At 46.9% G+C, this 20,881-nt stretch overlaps 1 protein-coding gene across 6 annotated transcripts in view; it reads left to right on the forward strand.

The window, feature by feature from the left end:
* The window catches only part of CHD8 (chromodomain helicase DNA binding protein 8), a 1,013,809-nt gene that overhangs the window by 217,472 nt on the left and 775,456 nt on the right, over positions 1 to 20,881 (forward strand). The window lies entirely within an intron of this gene.

Below are 20,881 nucleotides of genomic sequence, written 5' to 3' on the forward strand. Positions count from 1 at the left end.
TTCGTTCGGTATCGGGTTAGTTAGAACAAATCAACACCGAATCTTGAAGAGCTCCGGTAGCCCTTCAGGGTAATTTAGATTCCCCCGTCGGGGCCTGGTCGGCCCGACCGCGTGCGACTTCAAGACTGATGGAACGGACCCCGTTCCGGTTCTGTCCTAAATGCCATAATAAATATCCTTATACGGATCAACATTTGGTCTGTAACTTGTGCCTGTCCCCTGAGCACAAGGAGGATACGTGCGAAGCCTGTCGCGCGTTTCGGTCAAGGAAAACGCTCAGAGACCGAAGAGCCAGGAGATTGCAGATGGCGTCGACAGGACAACAACGGTTCGAGGAGGAAGAAGAAGAAACTTTCTCCATCCACGAGTCGGATTCCAAAGAATTCGACACCGAAGAAACGTCAACCGTGAGTAAGACGTCGAAACAAAAAGCTCACGAAAAGACTGACAAAGCCCAGGGGACGCCACCGCCAACAGGCCATGGCTTAACCCGAAAAGTAGGTGACCGTCCATCGGCACCGAAAAAGGGCGAGCTGGTGTCGAAGTCATCCGACTCCGGTCGAGATACAGGCACGCAGCAATCTCGGGCCCGAGAGAGTAGCGCAGAAAAGATTCGGCACCGAGACAGCGGCACTGAAGTCGGTCGGCACAGAGAGGGCACGACGCAGAAAAGAAAGATTTTGTCGGAGCCGAAAAAATCAATAGAAATGGTTTCGGTGCCGAAACATCCGGCATCCGAACCAATAATTAGTTCCTACTCAGAGGAACAAGGACTGTCCTCTCAAATGAAAAAACACAGATTTGAAGAGGAATTACAAACAATAGAGCCAGATTACACGCAAAGGCGGCTCTTTATTCAAAAAGATACAGGGAAGATCAGCACTCTTCCCCCAATCAGGATGAAAAGGAAACTTGCCTTCCAACAAGGAGACAAGCAACCACAAGCAAAGGTGGTAAAGAAAGTAACTCCACCACCTTCTCCACCACCATCAACTCATGCATCACCGGCGCAAACTCCACCATTAACACACTCACCAGCTCATACCACAATGAGCCAGGATGATCCAGATGCATGGGACCTCTACGACGCTCCAGTATCGGACAATAGCCCAGAGTCGTACCCAACTAAACCGTCACCACCTGAGGACAGTACATCATATGCACAGGTGGTCGCTAGGGCAGCCGAATTCCACAATGTATCACTACATTCGGAACCTATTGAGGATGACTTCCTCTTTAACACCCTGTCCTCCACCCATAGCCATTATCAAACCCATGCTCCCAGGAATGCTAAGGCACTCCAAACAAATATTTCAGGAGCCAGTTAAAGGCAGAGCCATAACTCCAAGGGTGGAGAAAAAATATAAGGCACCACCCACAGACCCTATATTTATTACAACACAACTGACACTGGACTCAGTTGTTGTGGGGGCAGCTCGTAAGAGAGCCAACTCGCATACATCAGGCGACTCACCACCTCCGGACAAGGAGAGCCGCAAATTTGATGCAGCGGGAAAAAGGGTTGCAGCACAAGCAGCAAATCAGTGGCGTATTGCCAACTCGCAAGCACTCTTGGCGAGATACGACCGGGCTCATTGGGATGAAATGCAACATTTCATCGAACACCTACCCAAAGAGTTCCAAAAAAGAGCGCAACAGGTGGTGGAAGAGGGACAAAGTATCTCGAACAATCAGATACGGTCTTCCATGGATGCAGCGGATACAGCTGCAAGGACAATAAACACTGCAGTCACTATAAGGAGGCACGCATGGCTGCGCACATCTGGGTTCAAACCAGAAATACAACAGGCTGTGCTCAATATGCCGTTTAATGAACAGCAATTGTTTGGGCCGGAGGTGGACACTGCAATTGAAAAATTAAAAAAGGAAACCGATACAGCCAAAGCCATGGGCGCACTGTACTCCCCGCAGAGGTACATTTCGGAAGACACCTTTTAGGGGAGGGTTTCGAGGTCAACCCACAGAAAACAACACCTCACAAACCAGACCACCTACCTACCAGGGACAATATCAAAGGGGAGGTTTTCGGGGACAATACAGAGGAGGCCAATTCCCAAGAAATCGGGGGAAATTTCAAGGTCCCAAAACCCCTCTAAATAAACAGTGACTCACAAGTCACACAACCCCTTCACACAACACCAGTGGGGGGAAGACTAAGCCAGTTCTACAAATCTTGGGAGGAAATAACAACAGACACTTGGGTCTTAGCAATTATCCAACATGGTTATTGCATAGAATTTCTCCAATTCCCTCCAAACGTCCCACCGAAAACACACAATATGTCAAAACAGCATATAGATCTTCTAGGACTAGAAGTTCAAGCATTACTGCAAAAGGACGCAATAGAATTAGTACCAAGTCTACAGAAAAACACAGGAGTTTACTCACTGTACTTTCTAATACCAAAAAAGGACAAAACTCTTGAGACCAATACTAGATCTCAGAACACTAAATACCTACATCAAATCAGACCACTTTCACATGGTCACATTACAAGACGTAATCCCACTGCTCAAACAGCAAGACTACATGACAACATTAGACCTAAAAGATGCGTATTTCCATATACCGATACATCCTTCACACAGGAAATACCTAATGTTCGTATTCAAAGGAATACATTACCAATTTAAATGTTGCCATTCGGAATAACAACTGCGCCAAGAGTCTTTACAAAATGCCTAGCAGTAGTAGCTGCACATATCAGAAGGCAGCAAATACACGTGTTCCCTTACTTAGACGACTGGTTAATCAAAACCAACACGCTAACAAAGTGTTCATATCACACAAAGTATGTCATACAGACCCTTCACAAGCTGGGTTTCTCCATCAACTATGCAAAATCACACCTTTTGCCGTGCCAAACACAGCAATACTTAGGAGCGACAATCAACACAACAGAAGGGATAGCCACTCCAAGTCCACAAAGGGTTCAAACATTTCACAAGGTAATACAGGCCATGTATCCAACACAAAAGATACAAGCAAAAATGGTATTAAAACTCCTAGGCATGATGTCTTCATGCATAGCCATTGTCCCAAACGCAAGGTTACACATGTGGCCCTTACAACAGTGCCTAGCATCACAATGGTCACATGCACAGGGTCAATGTAAGGAAATGCCTCCTTGGCATGGTTGCCCCCTGACTTTTTGCCTTTGCTGATGCTATGTTTACAATTGAAAGTGTGCTGAGGCCTGCTAACCAGGCCCCAGCACCAGTGTTCTTTCCCTAACCTGTACTTTTGTATCCACAATTGGCAGACCCTGGCATCCAGATAAGTCCCTTGTAACTGGTACTTCTAGTACCAAGGGCCCTGATGCCAAGGAAGGTCTCTAAGGGCTGCAGCATGTCTTATGCCACCCTGGAGACCTCTCACTCAGCACAGACACACTGCTTGCCAGCTTGTGTGTGCTAGTGAGAACAAAACGAGTAAGTCGACATGGCACTCCCCTCAGGGTGCCATGCCAGCCTCTCACTGCCTATGCAAGTATAGGTCAGTCACCCCTCTAGCAGGCCTTACAGCCCTAAGGCAGGGTGCACTATACCATAGGCGAGGGTACCAGTGCATGAGCATGGTACCCCTACAGTGTCTAAACAAAACCTTAGACATTGTAAGTGCAGGGTAGCCATAAGAGTATATGGTCTGGGAGTTTGTCAAACACGAACTCCACAGCACCATAATGGCTACACTGAAAACTGGGAAGTTTGGTATCAAACTTCTCAGCACAATAAATGCACACTGATGCCAGTGTACATTTTATTGCAAAATACACACCAGAGGGCACCTTAGAGGTGCCCCCTGAAACTTAACCGACTGTCTGTGTAGGCTGACTAGTTCCAGCAGCCTGCCACACTAGAGACATGTTGCTGGCCCCATGGGGAGAGTGCCTTTGTCACTCTGAGGCCAGTAACAAAGCCTGCACTGGGTGGAGATGCTAACACCTCCCCCAGGCAGGAGCTGTGACACCTGGCGGTGAGCCTCAAAGGCTCACCCCTTTGTCACAGCCCAGCAGGGCACTCCAGCTTAGTGGAGTTGCCCGCCCCCTCCGGCCACGGCCCCCAATTTTGGCGGCAAGGCTGGAGGGAACAAAGAAAGCAACAAGGAGGAGTCACTGGCCAGTCAGGACAGCCCCTAAGGTGTCCTGAGCTGAGGTGACTCTGACTTTTAGAAATCCTCCATCTTGCAGATGGAGGATTCCCCCAATAGGGTTAGGATTGTGACCCCCTCCCCTTGGGAGGAGGCACAAAGAGGGTGTACCCACCCTCAGGGCTAGTAGCCATTGGCTACTAACCCCCAGACCTAAACACGCCCTTAAATTTAGTATTTAAGGGCTACCCTGAACCCTAGAAAATTAGATTCCTGCAACAACAAGGACTGCCTAGCTGAAAACCCCTGCAGAGGAAGACCAGAAGACAACAACTGCCTTGGCTCCAGAAACTCACCGGCCTGTCTCCTGCCTTCCAAAGAACTCTGCTCCAGCGACGCCTTCCAAAGGGACCAGCGACCTCTGAATCCTCTGAGGACTGCCCTGCTTCGACGATGACAAGAAACTCCCGAGGACAGCGGACCTGCTCCAAAAAGACTGCAACTTTGTTTCAAGAAGCAGCTTTAAAGAACCCTGCAACTCCCCGCAAGAAGCGTGAGACTTGCAACACTGCACCCGGCGACCCCGACTCGGCTGGTGGAGAACCAACACCTCAGGGAGGACCCCCGGACTACTCTACGACTGTGAGTACCAAAACCTGTCCCCCCTGAGCCCCCACAGCGCCGCCTGCAGAGGGAATCCCGAGGCTTCCCCTGACCGCGACTCTCTGAAACCTAAGTCCCGACGCCTGGAAAAGACCCTGCACCCACAGCCCCCAGGACCTGAAGGACCGGACTTTCACTGGAGAAGTGACCCCCAGGAGTCCCTCTCCCTTGCCCAAGTGGAGGTTTCCCCGAGGAAGCCCCCCCTTGCCTGCCTGCAGCGCTAAAGAGATCCCTTGATCTCTCATAGACTAACATTGAAAACCCGACGCTTGTTTCTACACTGCACCCGGCCGCCCCCGCGCTGCTGAGGGTGAAATTTCTGTGTGGGCTTGTGTCCCCCCCGGTGCCCTACAAAACCCCCCTGGTCTGCCCTCCGAAGACGCGGGTACTTACCTGCAAGCAGGCCGGAACCGGGGCACCCCCTTCTCTCCATTATAGCCTATGCGTTTTGGGCACCACTTTGAACTCTGCACCTGACCGGCCCTGAGCTGCTGGTGTGGTAACTTTGGGGTTGCTCTGAACCCCCAACGGTGGGCTACCTTGGACCAAGAACTGAACCCTGTAAGTGTCGTACTTACCTGGTAAAACTAACAAAAACTTACCTCCCCCAGAAACTGTGAAAATTGCACTAAGTGTCCACTTTTAAAGTAGCTATTTGTGAATAACTTGAAAAGTATACATGCAATTGAAATGATTCAAAGTTCCTAATGTACTTACCTGCAATACCTTTCAAACAAGATATTACATGTTAAATTTGAACCTGTGGTTCTTAAAATAAACTAAGAAAAGATATTTTTCTATAACAAAACCTATTGGCTGGATTTGTCTCTGAGTGTGTGTACCTCATTTATTGTCTATGTGTATGTACAACAAATGCTTAACACTACTCCTTGGATAAGCCTACTGCTCGACCACACTCTGTGCATGCTATTCCTTACTTTGAAATAGCACATACAGAGCCAACTTCCTACAGTCAACTTCTAGATCTGGTGTTGATAGACCGCCAAACATACATCTCGCTTCTATGGTGGAACAGTACAAATTTAAACAAAGGGCGGCCTTTCCAAGACCCAGTGCCACAATACGTCATAACAGATGCTTCCATGACAGGGTGGGGAGCACACCTCAATCAACACAGCATCCAAGGACAATGGGACATACATCAAAGGCAGTTTCACATAAATCACCTAGAACTGTTAGTAGTATTTCTAGCGCTGAAAACATTTCAGCCCATGATAACCCACAAATACATTCTTGTCAAAACAGACAACATGACCACAATGTATTATTTAAACAAACAGGGGGACACACACTCGACACAGTTGTGTCTCCTAACACAAAAAATATGGCATTGGGCGATTCACAACCACATTCGCCTAATAGCACAATTTATTCCAGGGATCCAAAACCAGCTAGCAGACAATCTCTCTCGGGATCACCAACAAATCCACCAATGGGAAATTCACCCCCAAATACTGAACACTTACTTTCAAATTTGGGGAACACCCCAAATAGACCTATTTGCAACAAAAGAAAACTCAAAATGCCACAACTTCGCATCCAGGTACCCACACTACCAATCCCAAGGCAATGCTCTATGGATGAATTGGTCAGGGATATTTGCGTACGCTTTTCCCCCTCTCCCTCTCCTTCCATATCTAGTAAACAGATTGAGTCAAAACAAACTCAAACTCATACTAATAGCACCAACATGGGCAAGACAACCTTGGTACACAACACTACTAGACCTGTCAGTAGTACCTCATGTCAAGCTACCCAACAGACCAGATCTGTTAACACAACACAAACAACAGATCAGGCATCCAAACCCAGCATCGCTGAATCTAGCAATTTGGCTCCTGAAGTCCTAGAGTTCAGACAATTAGACCCTACACAGGAATGTATGGAGGTCATAAAACAAGCTAGGAAACCTACCACTAGACATTGTTAAGCAAACAAATGGAAAAGATTTGTTTATTACTGCCATAATAATCAAATTCAACCACTACATGCTTCTGCAAAGAACATTGTAGGCTACTTATTACACTTACAAAAATCTAAACTAGCATTTTCTTCTATTAAAATACATCTCACAGCAATATCTGCCTATCTGCAGATTACACATTCAACATCACTCTTTAGAATTCCAGTCATCAAAGCATTTATGGAGGGTTTAAAAAGAATCATACCCCCGAGAACACCACCGGTTCCCTCGTGGAACCTCAATATTGTAGTAACACGACTCATGGGTCCACCATTTGAACCCATGCACTCTTGTGAGATGCAATACTTAACCTGGAAAGTAGCCTTCCTAATAGCTAGCACATCTCTTAGAAGAGTAAGTGAAATACAAGCATTTACTATACAAGAACCCTTTATGCAAATACATAAACAAAGTGGTTCTCCGTACAAACCCCAACTTCTCACCAAAAGTTATATCACCGTTCCACCTAAACCAAACAGTGGAACTCCCAGTCTTTTTTCCACAACCAGACTCAGTAGTTGAAAGAGCCTCAAAGATCCTTACATATGTTAGACATTAAAAGAGCACTAATGTATTAGTGATAGAACAAAACAGTTTCGCAAAACAAAACAATTGTTTGTAGCCTTCCAAAAACCTCATGCAGGAAATCCAATATCCAAACAAGGCATTGCCAGATGGATAGTGAAATGTATTCAAACCTGCTATATTAAAGCAAAAAGAGACCTAACTATTACGCCAAAGGCGCATTCCACTAGGAAGAAAGGCGCCACAATGGCCTTTCTAGGAAATATACCTATGACCGAAATCTGTAAGGCAGCCACATGGTCTACGCCGCCTACATTCACAAAACATTACTGTGTTAACAACACAACAAGCCACAGTAGGACAGGCTGTATTACGAACATTATTTCAGACAACTTCAACTCCTACTGGCTAAGCCACTGCTTTTGGGGAGATAAGCATGCTGTGCATAGACTAGTAAGCAGTTATCTGCAGCTACACATGCCATCAAATGGAAAATGTCACTTACCCAGTGTACATCTGTTCCTGGCATGGACGCTGCAGATTCACATGCACCCTCCCACCTCCCCGGGAGCCTGTAGATGTTATAATTTGATGAAACTTTACATTTGTAAATTTGTAAATATAGACTATTTTTATACACATGTACATACATACTTACTCCATTGCATGGGCACCTTTACTATATACACAACTCCTACCTCACCCTCTGCTGGGAAAACAATCTAAGATGGAGTCGACGCCCATGTGCAGTGGAGCCGAAAGGGAGGAGTCCCTCGGTCTCGTGACTCGAAAAGACTTCTTCGAAGAAAAACAACTTGTAACACTCAGAGCCCAACACTAGATGGCAGGATAATGCACAGCATGTGAATCTGCAGCGTCCCATGCCACTAACAGATGTAAGTGACGTTTTCCATATCTATATGTCACCTTGTCTTTGGTCCTTTTATATAATATTTCTATGGGACTTTCTCTCCTAAGTTATTTAGTATTTCTATTTCAGCTGTCATTGCTTGTTGCAAAGTGCACCCTTCTAATCCCCCTTGGACTTGTCGCTCGTGACCACCTGGTTTTTAGCCTTTTAGTATGAGTGAGCCTGATTTGCAAAGTCTCATTTGTGGTAAATGGAGTGCGTGCTAACCTCCAGTGGCCACCTTTAAAGATAAGGCCGCTACTGTCCAGACTCTGGGCCTGTTGAATTTGAACGCACACCTGTGTGGACTGTTTGTATAAGACTACCCTGATATTTGAGTACTGGAAGTCTGTTGCAGAAGGGACCCTTCTGAGATTGGTACTGATCTGGGGTGGGCCTTATAAAGTGAGTGGTAATTCACAGTGTAGGTGCTTAATAACATTCGAGATGTCCTAAGCGATGTCACTGACATTGGGGAGGGGGGAGGCATATGTGGAGTGTTAGTTAGCTGGGGGTAACTGCTGAATTGTTAGGGTTTTTTTGTAATTCTATTTCCTAACTAAAATCTACCTGTAACTTTTTCTTTTTTGTTTTGTCAATAACTTAGGCACAATTTTCTGAATCTTCACAATTTTCAAAACTCGTAGGCTAATTTGTTCAGCTGTTGTCTTGCAAGTTTTGGGGTACTCTGTCAAGCAGCGGCTGAGAAAAAGGAGGGGGGGCAGAACAGTTTCCCATAGGAATTTTGCCATAGGAATTCAGAATTGCACCAAATGTGGGTAGATCTTGGTCCAGGAAGATCTGTTACTTGACGTAAATCCATGGAGTAGTTTTTGAGTTATTAAAGAAACAAGATTTCTAGATATCTAGGGACATTAATCCTCTGTGGATTCAACAGATCTCTTGAGGAGATCTGATTGACTGCCAATACTTCACACAGGAAGTCCTGCGTCCCAAAAAAATGCAAAACAAAAGTGAAGAGGGCAGGGCAGGGTAGGATTACCCTGAACCCCTAGGCCTGGTGGTGGAGTCACACAAGGACCCTGCGGAAGGCCAAAAGTGAAAATCCTCTACAGATTTTTTTTTTCTTCTTTCTTAAAAAAAAAAAAAAAAGAAAAAAAAAGAAAAGTCTCTTGTGTATCTTTTTTTTTTTCTTCTTTTTTCTAAAGGCCCTATTTGACTGGGCCCTGCCAGGGGAAATGACCAATATATATAATAATGTGGTTGGAGTGCACACTTCCCCTCTCCGGGCTGCTTTCAGCCGTGTGGACTACCCCACCCTCCCAGGCTTATTTCGGCCACCTATTTTAAGCTGCTTCCTGTAGGCAGGAGCCTTGCTGGTTCCCGCTGGTGACGAGGAGCTGATTAGGGGCATGGTATCATTGGGGACCCCCGTGGTCCCCAACAGTGATGTGGGTGGGTGTCACGGAATCCTGCTTTTTCTGGCAGGGACCCAAGGAACAAACAATAGTATTCCAGAGTCTCATTTGGCACACCACATCAAATACAACTTAGTAGGAAACGGCACTGCGAGTTACTCATGCGCTAATGAACAAAGGCATGTTTGTGCGTTAACAAAACCTAGTTGTATTTTATTATCATAAGCAGGTTTAGCTTCTTTGTAATAATTTAGGCAGTTGTCCCTAACATGTAGGTTTGGGTAACCATTTAATTCACAATTCTCCCATCTAGTCAAGAAATTTCAATGCTTAATGATTTTAGTTTTTGTGGTGGTTCTGACTGATGGATCTCACTTTGAGACATGAGTTTTTGGGACTGGAGGTATCCAAATATAGAGCTTGATAACATTTATTTAGGTTGGCTTTGAGTGATCACCGGGGTTTAGCTATGTGTACTCTGAAGCACTTGTTTGAGCTTAACTCAAATACGTCAAAGATGTAAAGTGTTTTAAATGTGCCCTTGTTAATAATAGACTGTTTCTTCTCAGTTGTATGGTGAAATTCTTTGTGTTCGTAAACATTAGAATCTCTCTGACAATGTATTGGCTAAGAAAGCACAGATTATTTTTTCTTTTTAGAAGAATTATTGTATAAAGGAAATAGTGCTGTTGCATAAAACAAAGTGGTACTGTTGCCCATTGACATTACATCCTTCGTCGTTCTGATACCTCTTTTTAAGGGTTCTAGAGGGTACGGAACTAGACTTTAATGTCAAAATGTGATTTCCATTTGCAGGGCCTGGCGTTAACATCTTGTGTCATTGTAGCGAAATGGGTTTGGTCCAATTAATTGACCCAGTTTTTATTTTTTATTACTCATTTTTTGGTCCCCTTTGCACCCCCCCCTAATGGGTTAATCTCATTACATGACTCTTATCCACTGTGATCACATGGTAATTGAACTGCACATGTTTACCATCCGTGTCTGCCTTTTAAGATAAGGCTGCTGCTACAAAGCTAAGGTAAGGGGAACTGGGCTGGCTACACATGTACATGTGTGCGGGCTGCATGTGTGAGACTAGTTTTGTGTGCACCTGGATAATTGCACACAGGTTATCTGGTGCAGAACGAATCCTGCAAGGATAGATGTTAAACTGGTGTAGGCTTTCTAATGTTAGTAGACCCTCAAAGGTAGGCCAGTATGGTTTACTGGACTATCTGCTTTGTCACTGTATTATACACATAGGAAGAAATCTGACTTCATTTGCTGTTTCGCTCCCCTTACACTTACACAGTCCAGTGAGTTGCCAAACTGGGTTGGAACATGGACATCAACATTGAAGAGACAGGTCCCAAGAATATACATATACACCTTCTGGGTGGTCAAGAATGGTCATGTTTCTCTGGCTCAACTCGGAACCTGATTCCAGGCCCTTTGTTAACCTGCTGGGCCAAAGGTTAATTACTCTGCTCCTCAACAGAGAGAATAAAGGCACCTCCACAAAAAAAGGATCAATTATCCGTACTTCAATCAGCTCCTGAAGAGGAAGGCATGGAGAGGAAAAACCTCAATCTGGTGATTACCTGTCAAGCTGTACTAGGGTTTGGACAGCCCAGGCCCACTAAGCAGAGGAGGATTAAGACATTTTGAGGCAACACCAGAGGGGCTCCCCTTTGAAGTTTTGTAAGGAAAGCCCCTGGTAGTGAGATTTGGTGAGAGTGGAGGTGAGGCCCTCAGACAAGCTGTGCACATAAACCACTTTAGAGCATCTTATTAGATTTTCACGGAATATTGTTGTAAGGAAATGCCTCCTTGGCATGGTTGCCCCCCTGACTTTTTGCCTTTGCTGATGCTATGTTTACAATTGAAAGTGTGCTGAGGCCTGCTAACCAGGCCCCAGCACCAGTGTTCTTTCCCTAACCTGTACTTTTGTATCCACAATTGGCAGACCCTGGCATCCAGATAAGTCCCTTGTAACTGGTACTTCTAGTACCAAGGGCCCTGATGCCAAGGAAGGTCTCTAAGGGCTGCAGCATGTCTTATGCCACCCTGGAGACCTCTCACTCAGCACAGACACACTGCTTGCCAGCTTGTGTGTGCTAGTGAGAACAAAACGAGTAAGTCGACATGGCACTCCCCTCAGGGTGCCATGCCAGCCTCTCAATGCCTATGCAAGTATAGGTCAGTCACCCCTCTAGCAGGCCTTACAGCCCTAAGGCAGGGTGCACTATACCATAGGTGAGGGTACCAGTGCATGAGCATGGTACCCCTACAGTGTCTAAACAAAACCTTAGACATTGTAAGTGCAGGGTAGCCATAAGAGTATATGGTCTGGGAGTCTGTCAAACACGAACTCCACAGCACCATAATGGCTACACTGAAAACTGGGAAGTTTGGTATCAAACTTCTCAGCACAATAAATGCACACTGATGCCAGTGTACATTTTATTGTAAAATACACCACAGAGGGCACCTTAGAGGTGCCCCCTGAAACTTAACCGACTGTCTGTGTAGGCTGACTAGTTCCAGCAGCCTGCCACACCAGAGACATGTTGCTGGCCCCATGGGGAGAGTGCCTTTGTCACTCTGAGGCCAGTAACAAAGCCTGCACTGGGTGGAGATGCTAACACCTCCCCCAGGCAGGAGCTGTAACACCTGGCGGTGAGCCTCAAAGGCTCACCCCTTTGTCACAGCCCAGCAGGGCACTCCAGCTTAGTGGAGTTGCCCGCCCCCTCCGGCCACGGCCCCCACTTTTGGCGGCAAGGCTGGAGGGAACAAAGAAAGCAACAAGGAGGAGTCACTGGCCAGTCAGGACAGCCCCTAAGGTGTCCTGAGCTGAAGTGACTCTAACTTTTAGAAATCCTCCATCTTGCAGATGGAGGATTCCCCCAATAGGGTTAGGATTGTGACCCCCTCCCCTTGGGAGGGGGCACAAAGAGGGTGTACCCACCTTCAGGGCTAGTAGCCATTGGCTACTAACCCCCCAGACCTAAACACGCCCTTAAATTTAGTATTTAAGGGCTACCCTGAACCCTAGAAAATTAGATTCCTGCAACTACAAGAAGGACTGCCTAGCTGAAAACCCCTGCAGAGGAAGACCAAAAGACAACAACTGCCTTGGCTCCAGAAACTCACCGGCCTGTCTCCTGCCTTCCAAAGAACTCTGCTCCAGCGACGCCTTCCAAGGGACCAGCGACCTCTGACTCCTCTGAGGACTGCCCTGCTTCGAAAAAGACAAGAAACTCCCGAGGACAGCGGACCTGCTCCAAAAAGACTGCAACTTTGTTTCCAGAAGCAGCTTTAAAGAACCCTGCAACTCCCCGCAAGAAGCGTGAGACTTGCAACACTGCACCCGGCGACCCCGACTCGGCTGGTGGAGAACCAACACCTCAGGGAGGACCCCCGGACTACTCTACGACTGTGAGTACCAAAACCTGTCCCCCCTGAGCCCCCACAGCGCCGCCTGCAGAGGGAATCCCGAGGCTTCCCCTGACCGCGACTCTCTGAAACCTAAGTCCCGACGCCTGGAAAAGACCCTGCACCCGCAGCCCCCAGGACCTGAAGGACCGGACTTTCACTGGAGAAGTGACCCCCAGGAGTCCCTCTCCCTTGCCCAAGTGGAGGTTTCCCCGAGGAAGCCCCCCCTTGCCTGCCTGCAGCGCTAAAGAGATCCCTTGATCTCTCATAGACTAACATTGCGAACCCGACGCTTGTTCTTACTCTGCACCCGGCCGCCCCCGCGCCGTTGAGGGTGAAATTTCTGTGTGGGCTTGTGTCCCCCCCCCGGTGCCCTACAAAACCCCCCTGGTCTGCCCTCCGAAGACGCGGGTACTTACCTGCAAGCAGACCGGAACCGGGGCACCCCCTTCTCTCCATTCTAGCCTATGCGTTTTGGGCACCACTTTGAACTCTGCACCTGACCGGCCCTGAGCTGCTGGTGTGGTGACTTTGGGGTTGCTCTGAACCCCCAACGGTGGGCTACCTTGGACCAAGAACTGAACCCTGTAAGTGTCTTACTTACCTGGTAAAACTAACAAAAACTTACCTCCCCCAGGAACTGTGAAAATTGCACTAAGTGGCCACTTTTAAAGTAGCTATTTGTCAATAACTTGAAAAGTATACATGCAATTGAAATGATTCAAAGTTCCTAATGTACTTACCTGCAATACCTTTCAAACAAGATATTACATATTACATGTTAAATTTGAACCTGTGGTTCTTAAAATAAACTAAGAAAAGATATTTTTCTATAACAAAACCTATTGGCTGGATTTGTCGCTGAGTGTGTGTACCTCATTTATTGTCTATGTGTATGTACAACAAATGCTTAACACTACTCCTTGGATAAGCCTACTGCTCGACCACACTACCACAAAATAGAGCATTAGTATTATCTCTTTTTACCACTATTTTACCTCTAAGGGGAACCCTTTGACTCTGTGCATGCTATTCCTTACTTTGAAATAGCACATACAGAGCCAACTTCCTACAATTGTGCAGAAGGGTTAGGACTGGAGCGGAAGAGTGATGTGACATCCTAGGATTGACTGGGGCACCCAGCATCTAGAAAGTTTCACGCACACTTAATACTCTTGCACAAGGAAGAGACTGAGAACTTGATCCTGGACTTAGGTGGTAACAGTAACAGTACCAGCACCATGGACGGGCTCAACGGTCAAGCCCTGTAATGACCTATTGGAATAAGGACTTTGTCTGCAGCTGACCACCAGGCTAGTGGGTCTCTCCAGGGTCAGTGAGGCTTGCCTCTTACACCATTGAGGATCAGTTGGCCAAAGGCTCAGACATCTGTGCCCGAGGAGGAGATAAGCTAGAGCAGGGAGCCATTGAAGGGAGACACCCTGCTTAGTACACCTTGTGGAGGGCAGGAGGCCTGGTGAAACTGCCCTTGTTGGCTAGAGTTCACCATCAGTATTCAAATGGGCCAAAGAAATAGGAAATTGGCCAACTGGGGTCTGAGAAATAACCATTCAAATTTTGCCCTCTTTAACTTGTCCAAAACTTGCTGACAGTTGTGTGTTGCTGTTGCTTCAGAGATTTTCCCTGGGGGGGGGGGGGGGGGAATACATCCACATGTTTGGAATGGCACTAGGCTAAAAAATATCCCCCCCCCCCCCCTTAAAAATCTACCTGGGGGCTGACGGAAGCACAAACCAAGAAACCAAGGCCCGGAACTCCATCACGAGGCTCTGACGTGAAGAGAGATGGCATCCACCTTCCTCTTTCACTAAACTGTACCATTGTTCCCACAACTGGCACACCCCTGGCACACAGCTAAGTCTCTTGTAAAGGTACCAGTGGTACCAAGGCCCCTGTGATCAGGGAGGGTACCTAAGGGCTGCAGCATATATTGTGCCATCCTAAGGGCCCCCCTCACCAAGCACATGCAAACTGCCACTGCAGATTGTGTGTGCTGGTGGGGAGAAAAAGGTAAAGTCGACATGGCATCCCTCTCAGGGTGCCTTGCCCACCAACCACTGCCTGTGGTATAGGTAAGTCATCCCACTAGCAGGCCTTACAACCCTAGGGGCAGGGTGCACTATACCACAGGTGAGGGCATAGCTGCATGAGCAATATGCCCTTTCAGTGTTGAAGTCCTTTTCTTGGACATTGTATGTGCAGTGTGGCCATAATAAGTACATTGGCCTGCGCCTCCGCCCCCCCCCCCCCCCCCCCCAAGGAACTGCAACATCTGGCGGTGAGCCTCAAAGGCTCAGGCTTCCTGTTACAGTGCCCCAGGGCGCTCCAGATAGTGGAGATGCCAACCTCCCCTGCCATGCCCCTGCCCCCCACCACCCCCCAGTGAAGCGCAGCAAGACCAGTGGGAAGGTTAGAAAAAATTGGGAGCAGTGACCACTTGTGTTAGGACTACCCCTAAGGTGCTCAGAGCTGAAGTGACCCCCTCCCTGCAGAATCCTTCATCTTGGTTTGTAGGATAGGGACCCAATAGGGTTAGGAATGTGGGCACAGAAACAGTGTAGCCGCCCTCGGGGACAGTAGCCATTGGCTACTGACCCCTGCAATGCCCCTAAATCTAGGATTTAAAGGCACCCCTGAACCTAGCTCACCAGATTCCTGGCGACCTCCAGAAGAAAAGAAAAAAGCAAGAAGGACATGCTAAGCGGACTTCAGCAGAGAATACTCCAAACACCAGCTGCCTCTGCCCCAGCACTACAAGCCTGTCTGTAATTTCAGAAGTCCTGCTACAAAAAGGCGACCCATCTTGCAGGAACAGGTATCTCTACAAACCCCCAGAGGACTGCCTGCCCACCGGAGGACAGTGGTCCTGTGCACAAGAAACTCCAAGAAGGACTCAAGAACCGCCCCAGATCTGTGGGTTCTGCCCAATGTGCACCTGACGCCCATGTCTTGATAGCCCACCAGTGCAGTGCATGTCCCCAGGTGATTCTGACATTGTGGGTTGACACCTCCTGGGCAACATGTCAATGCCTGCAGCATAAATCCAGAGGACCCCCGTGACGTGAGAGAACCGGACGAAGATGCCAGACCCTTGAACCCGCAGCATCTGGCCTTGGGGAATCTGACCGACGGTCCAGCAGTGTTCAGCAGGCAGCCCTACTCCTTGTCCAGCCTTTGGTTTTCCAGAAGCAACCCCCCTGGATCCAGCTTGCAGTACCTGGCAGTCCCTGTGCCTCTTAGGGAGTGTGTGTGTTTTGTGCTAACCTGTGACCCCCCCACCATCGGATACTCTGAAGTCACAGGTACTCACCTGCCAGCAGATCTGTTTCTGAGTGCCCCCAGTCTCCATAGGAACCCATTTTTAATCTGGCCCCAACTTTGCCCTCTGCACCCAGACGGCCCTGTGTTGCTGGTGGTGCATGTTTGTGGTCATCTTGAACCTTGACCAGTGGACATCCTAACCTAGGGTGATTGGAACTGGAAGTCGAGTACTTACCTCAAAACTGCACTAACACTTTTCCTCCCCTGGGACTGTTCTGAAAATTGCACTGTCAACTTCTGAAAGTAACATTTTTTATTTACCTGTAAAACGTTTGTATTTGCCAAATCTGAACAAAGCACTGATCCATATGCTTGATACTTACTTGCAGATGTACTTACCTGCAACAATATCCCTTTGGTTCTAGAAATAAAGGAACAAATATATTTTTCCTATATAAATGCATTGGCCTGGAGTTAGTCATTGAGTGTATGCCTCATTTCTTCACTGTGTATTTACAACAAATGATTTGCACTACCCTCTGATAAGCCTAACTGCTCGACCACGCTACCACAGAAGAGAGCATTAGTATTAACTGCTTTAGCTTCTGCTAAGCCTCTGGGAAACCCCTGGACTCTGTGCACACTATCTCATTATTATATAGTTTTTACAGAGCCAGCTTCCTACAACACCCCCATATATTGTAAAAATCTTTATGGTATGAGGGGTGGAAATAGTGTTATTTTGGGGTTTGTAACCCATTTGGGGTCAAATTTGATTTCACAATGTCACCAAAGGTATCCAACTATTGTATGTATATATTTGTAATTTAGTGTGTGGAATAGTGTGTGTGTGTGTGTGTGTGTGTGAGAGAGAGAGATAAATGTACTGTGCCTTGTTCAAAGAAAAAGGAACAATTGGACAAGCATTTGAGTGTTCATATTGCATTTCAGAAAATTGTGATTACTAGCCCATACAGCGACCTCTGAGTAGGTCATGGACTGTTCTGCTTCTCTACCCTGAGATTTTAAGCATTTCTATGGGGGTGCTTGGTGCCAAAGAGGAAACAATTGTGGAACAATTGCTTACACAGGACTCCTTAAGACATACCATTGTCTGTTTGCAGCTTTTACAAAGCACCCTTTCTGCTCCTGAAGTATGGAGGGGTCCTGTCAGTGGCCCTACCTTCTATCACAGAAGTTAACCTTACAAGCACCGTTCCAAAGCTATGAGTAAAAAAGGGAAAGACAAAATCATACAACTGTTTCCCTAGACCTTGCAGTCATGGTCCAGGGAATGAGTGTGGAGAGATTTTCTGGGATAAACTCTCACATGATCCAAAGACTCCTTTGTACCTTCAGCTCTAGCTCAGATACTCTTGGTGGCAGTCTCTCCTCCCTGCTGCTGGTCCATGTCATAGGCTTTAAACTACTTTCAGACAATTGTGACAGTCTCCATCTCTTCAAGAGACTTGCACCAAGGAGTTGAACACAGCAATTCTTTTATGCTGTCCGTCTTGGTTTCAGTTGAGCAGGCATTCCTCATTGCCGAACTGTTGTGTAGGTGGCAGTTAAAGACAGCACCTAGTCAGTGAACAGAAAAACTTTGTGCAAGAAACTGCGGGAGATGGGCCATTTCTAGTGGGCAGTGTTCAAAACACCTTTCCAGTCCCTATGAAACACAGAAGGCCCAAGTAGAAAGGAAACCACTGCAAAGCACTGGCTTCTACCATACTAGTCTGTCTGCACCTGTTGTGAAGTCATTCGATTCCAAAGACACACAACACCTCCGAATCAGATGTTTGACACTTTTCTCTGTGGGGTATGTTACAGTACCAGAAGTTGGTTTCCTCAGAATATCATCCCATTTTTCATCTTTTGGAACACTAGCAGCTAGATGTGGAGTTGCAGAAACCCAGACCAGCTCCCTCAGTATTGGGCTGTTTTTTTCCAGGCTGTCGTTGAGGCTAACTTGTGGTGTTTCTGGATGCTTTAAGTGCAGAGTTTAAAGCAGAATGCTATTGGTAGACTCAGGCCAGACATTCCACTCTCTGAAACTGGCTCTGCAGCCACCGGGAGATCAAGGCACAAGCATTACTACATTGATTGTTCTCTAAAGTTAACATTTTAATTGTTCAATAGTTGGTACTTTATATCCACGCAGTTTTTTTTTTTCGTTGCACAATATGTAGCCTTATTACCTTCTGTGCTATTTTACCTGCCCCTGAGCTTACAGAATGAGCAGGCTATTCCATATTATTGTCCATGAATTTGTAAGAGGGGCTGTGAATTGGAGAAGTAGTAGTTTCACTAATCATGGTTATTATTCATAGGTCATTATATTGAATATATCACCTAACTTCCTCATTAATTGTTGATCAGACTTCATTGCAATTTCCTGACAAAATATACTGTTTAAATAAAACTGCAGTACATTCTGAGGCACTACATCCTGTGGAATCTTTAAAGGAATAGGATTGTTAGCAGATGTTCTGTCTGTTCGCTATAGCTTGCTTTGTTTTCTCTCATTTTGAACCACTTTAGATGGTTTTCATCTACCTGATGTTTTATTGTGCTTTTTTAATTGGCTTGTTTTGTTTAGATATGTTTTGTTTACAAAATCATTTAAATGTGTATGTGTGTGTGTATATGTGTGTGTATATTTATATATATATATATATATATATATATATATATATATATATATATATATATATATATATGTGTGTGTGTGTGTATATATAGATGTATGTGTGTATGTGTATATTGTAGGAAGTTGGCTCTGTATGTGCTATTTCAAAGTAAGGAATAGCATGCACAGAGTCCAAGGGTTCCCCTTAGAGGTAAAATAGTGGTAAAAAGAGATAATACTAATGCTCTATTTTGTGGTAGTGTGGTCGAGCAGTAGGCTTATCCAAGGAGTAGTGTTAAGCATTTGTTGTACATACACATAGACAATAAATGAGGTACACACACTCAGAGACAAATCCAGCCAATAGGTTTTTATATAAAAAAATATCTTTTCTTAGTTTATTTTAAGAACCACAGGTTCAAATTCTACATGTAATATCTCATTCGAAAGGTATTGCAGGTAAGTACTTTAGGAACTTCAAATCATCAAAATTGCATGTATACTTTTCAAGTTATTCACAAATAGCTGTTTTAAAAGTGGACACTTAGTGCAATTTTCACAGTTCCTAGGGGAGGTAAGTATTTGTTAGGTTAACCAGGTAAGTAAGACACTTACAGGGCTTAGTTCTTGGTCCAAGGTAGCCCACCGTTGGGGGTTCAGAGCAACCCCAAAGTCACCACACCAGCAGCTCAGGGCCGGTCAGGTGCAGAGTTCAAAGTGGTGCCCAAAACACATAGGCTAGAATGGAGAGAAGGGGGTGCCCCGGTTCCGGTCTGCTTGCAGGTAAGTACCCGCGTCTTCGGAGGGCAGACCAGGGGGGTTTTGTAGGGCACCGGGGGGGACACAAGCCCACACAGAAATTTCACCCTCAGCGGCGCGGGGGCGGCCGGGTGCAGTGTAGAAACAAGCGTCTGGTTCGCAGTGTTAGTCTATGAGAGATCTCGGGATCTCTTCAGCGCTGCAGGCAGGCAAGGGGGGGGGTTCCTCGGAGAAACCTCCACTTGATCAAGGGAGAGGGACTCCTGGGGGTCACTCCTCCAGTGAAAGTCCGGTCCTTCAGGTCCTGGGGGCTGCGGGTGCAGGGTCTCTCCCAGGCGTCGGGACTTTGGATTCAAAGAGTCGCGGTCAGGGGAAGCCTCGGGATTCCCTCTGCAGGCGGCGCTGTGGGGGCTCAGGGGGGACAGGTTTTTGTACTCACAGTCTTAGCGTAGTCCTGGGGTCCCTCCTGAGGTGTTGGATCGCCACCAGCCGAGTCGGGGTCGCCGGGTGCAGTGTTGCAAGTCTCACGCTTCTTGCGGGGAGCTTGCAGGGATCTTTAAAGCTGCTGGAAACAAAGTTGCAGCTTTTCTTGGAGCAGGTCCGCTGTCCTCGGGAGTTTCTTGTCTTTTCGAAGCAGGGGCAGTCCTCAGAGGATGTCGAGGTCGCTGGTCCCTTTGGAAGGCGTCGCTGGAGCAGGATCTTTGGAAGGCAGGAGACAGGCCGGTGAGTTTCTGGAGCCAAGGCAGTTGTCGTCTTCTGGTCTTCCGCTGCAGGGGTTTTCAGCTAGGCAGTCCTTCTTGTAGTTGCAGGAATCTAATTTTCCTAGGGTTCAGGGTAGCCCTTAAATACTAAATTTAAGGGCGTGTTTAGGTCTGGGGGGTTAGTAGCCAATGGCTACTAGCCCTGAGGGTGGGTACACCCTCTTTGTGCCTCCTCCCAAGGGGAGGGGGTCACAATCCTAACCCTATTGGGGGAATCCTCCATCTGCAAGATGGAGGATTTCTAAAAGTTAGTCACTTCAGCTCAGGACACCTTAGGGGCTGTCCTGACTGGCCAGTGACTCCTCCTTGTTTTTCTCATTATTTTCTCCGGCCTTGCCGCCAAAAGTGGGGCCTGGCCGGAGGGGGCAGGCAACTCCACTAGCTGGAGTGTCCTGCTGGGTTGGCACAAAGGAGGTGAGCCTTTGAGGCTCACCGCCAGGT

This window comes from Pleurodeles waltl, chromosome 6 (assembly GCF_031143425.1).
Source record: "Pleurodeles waltl isolate 20211129_DDA chromosome 6, aPleWal1.hap1.20221129, whole genome shotgun sequence".
Classification (NCBI taxonomy): Eukaryota; Metazoa; Chordata; class Amphibia; order Caudata; family Salamandridae; genus Pleurodeles; species Pleurodeles waltl.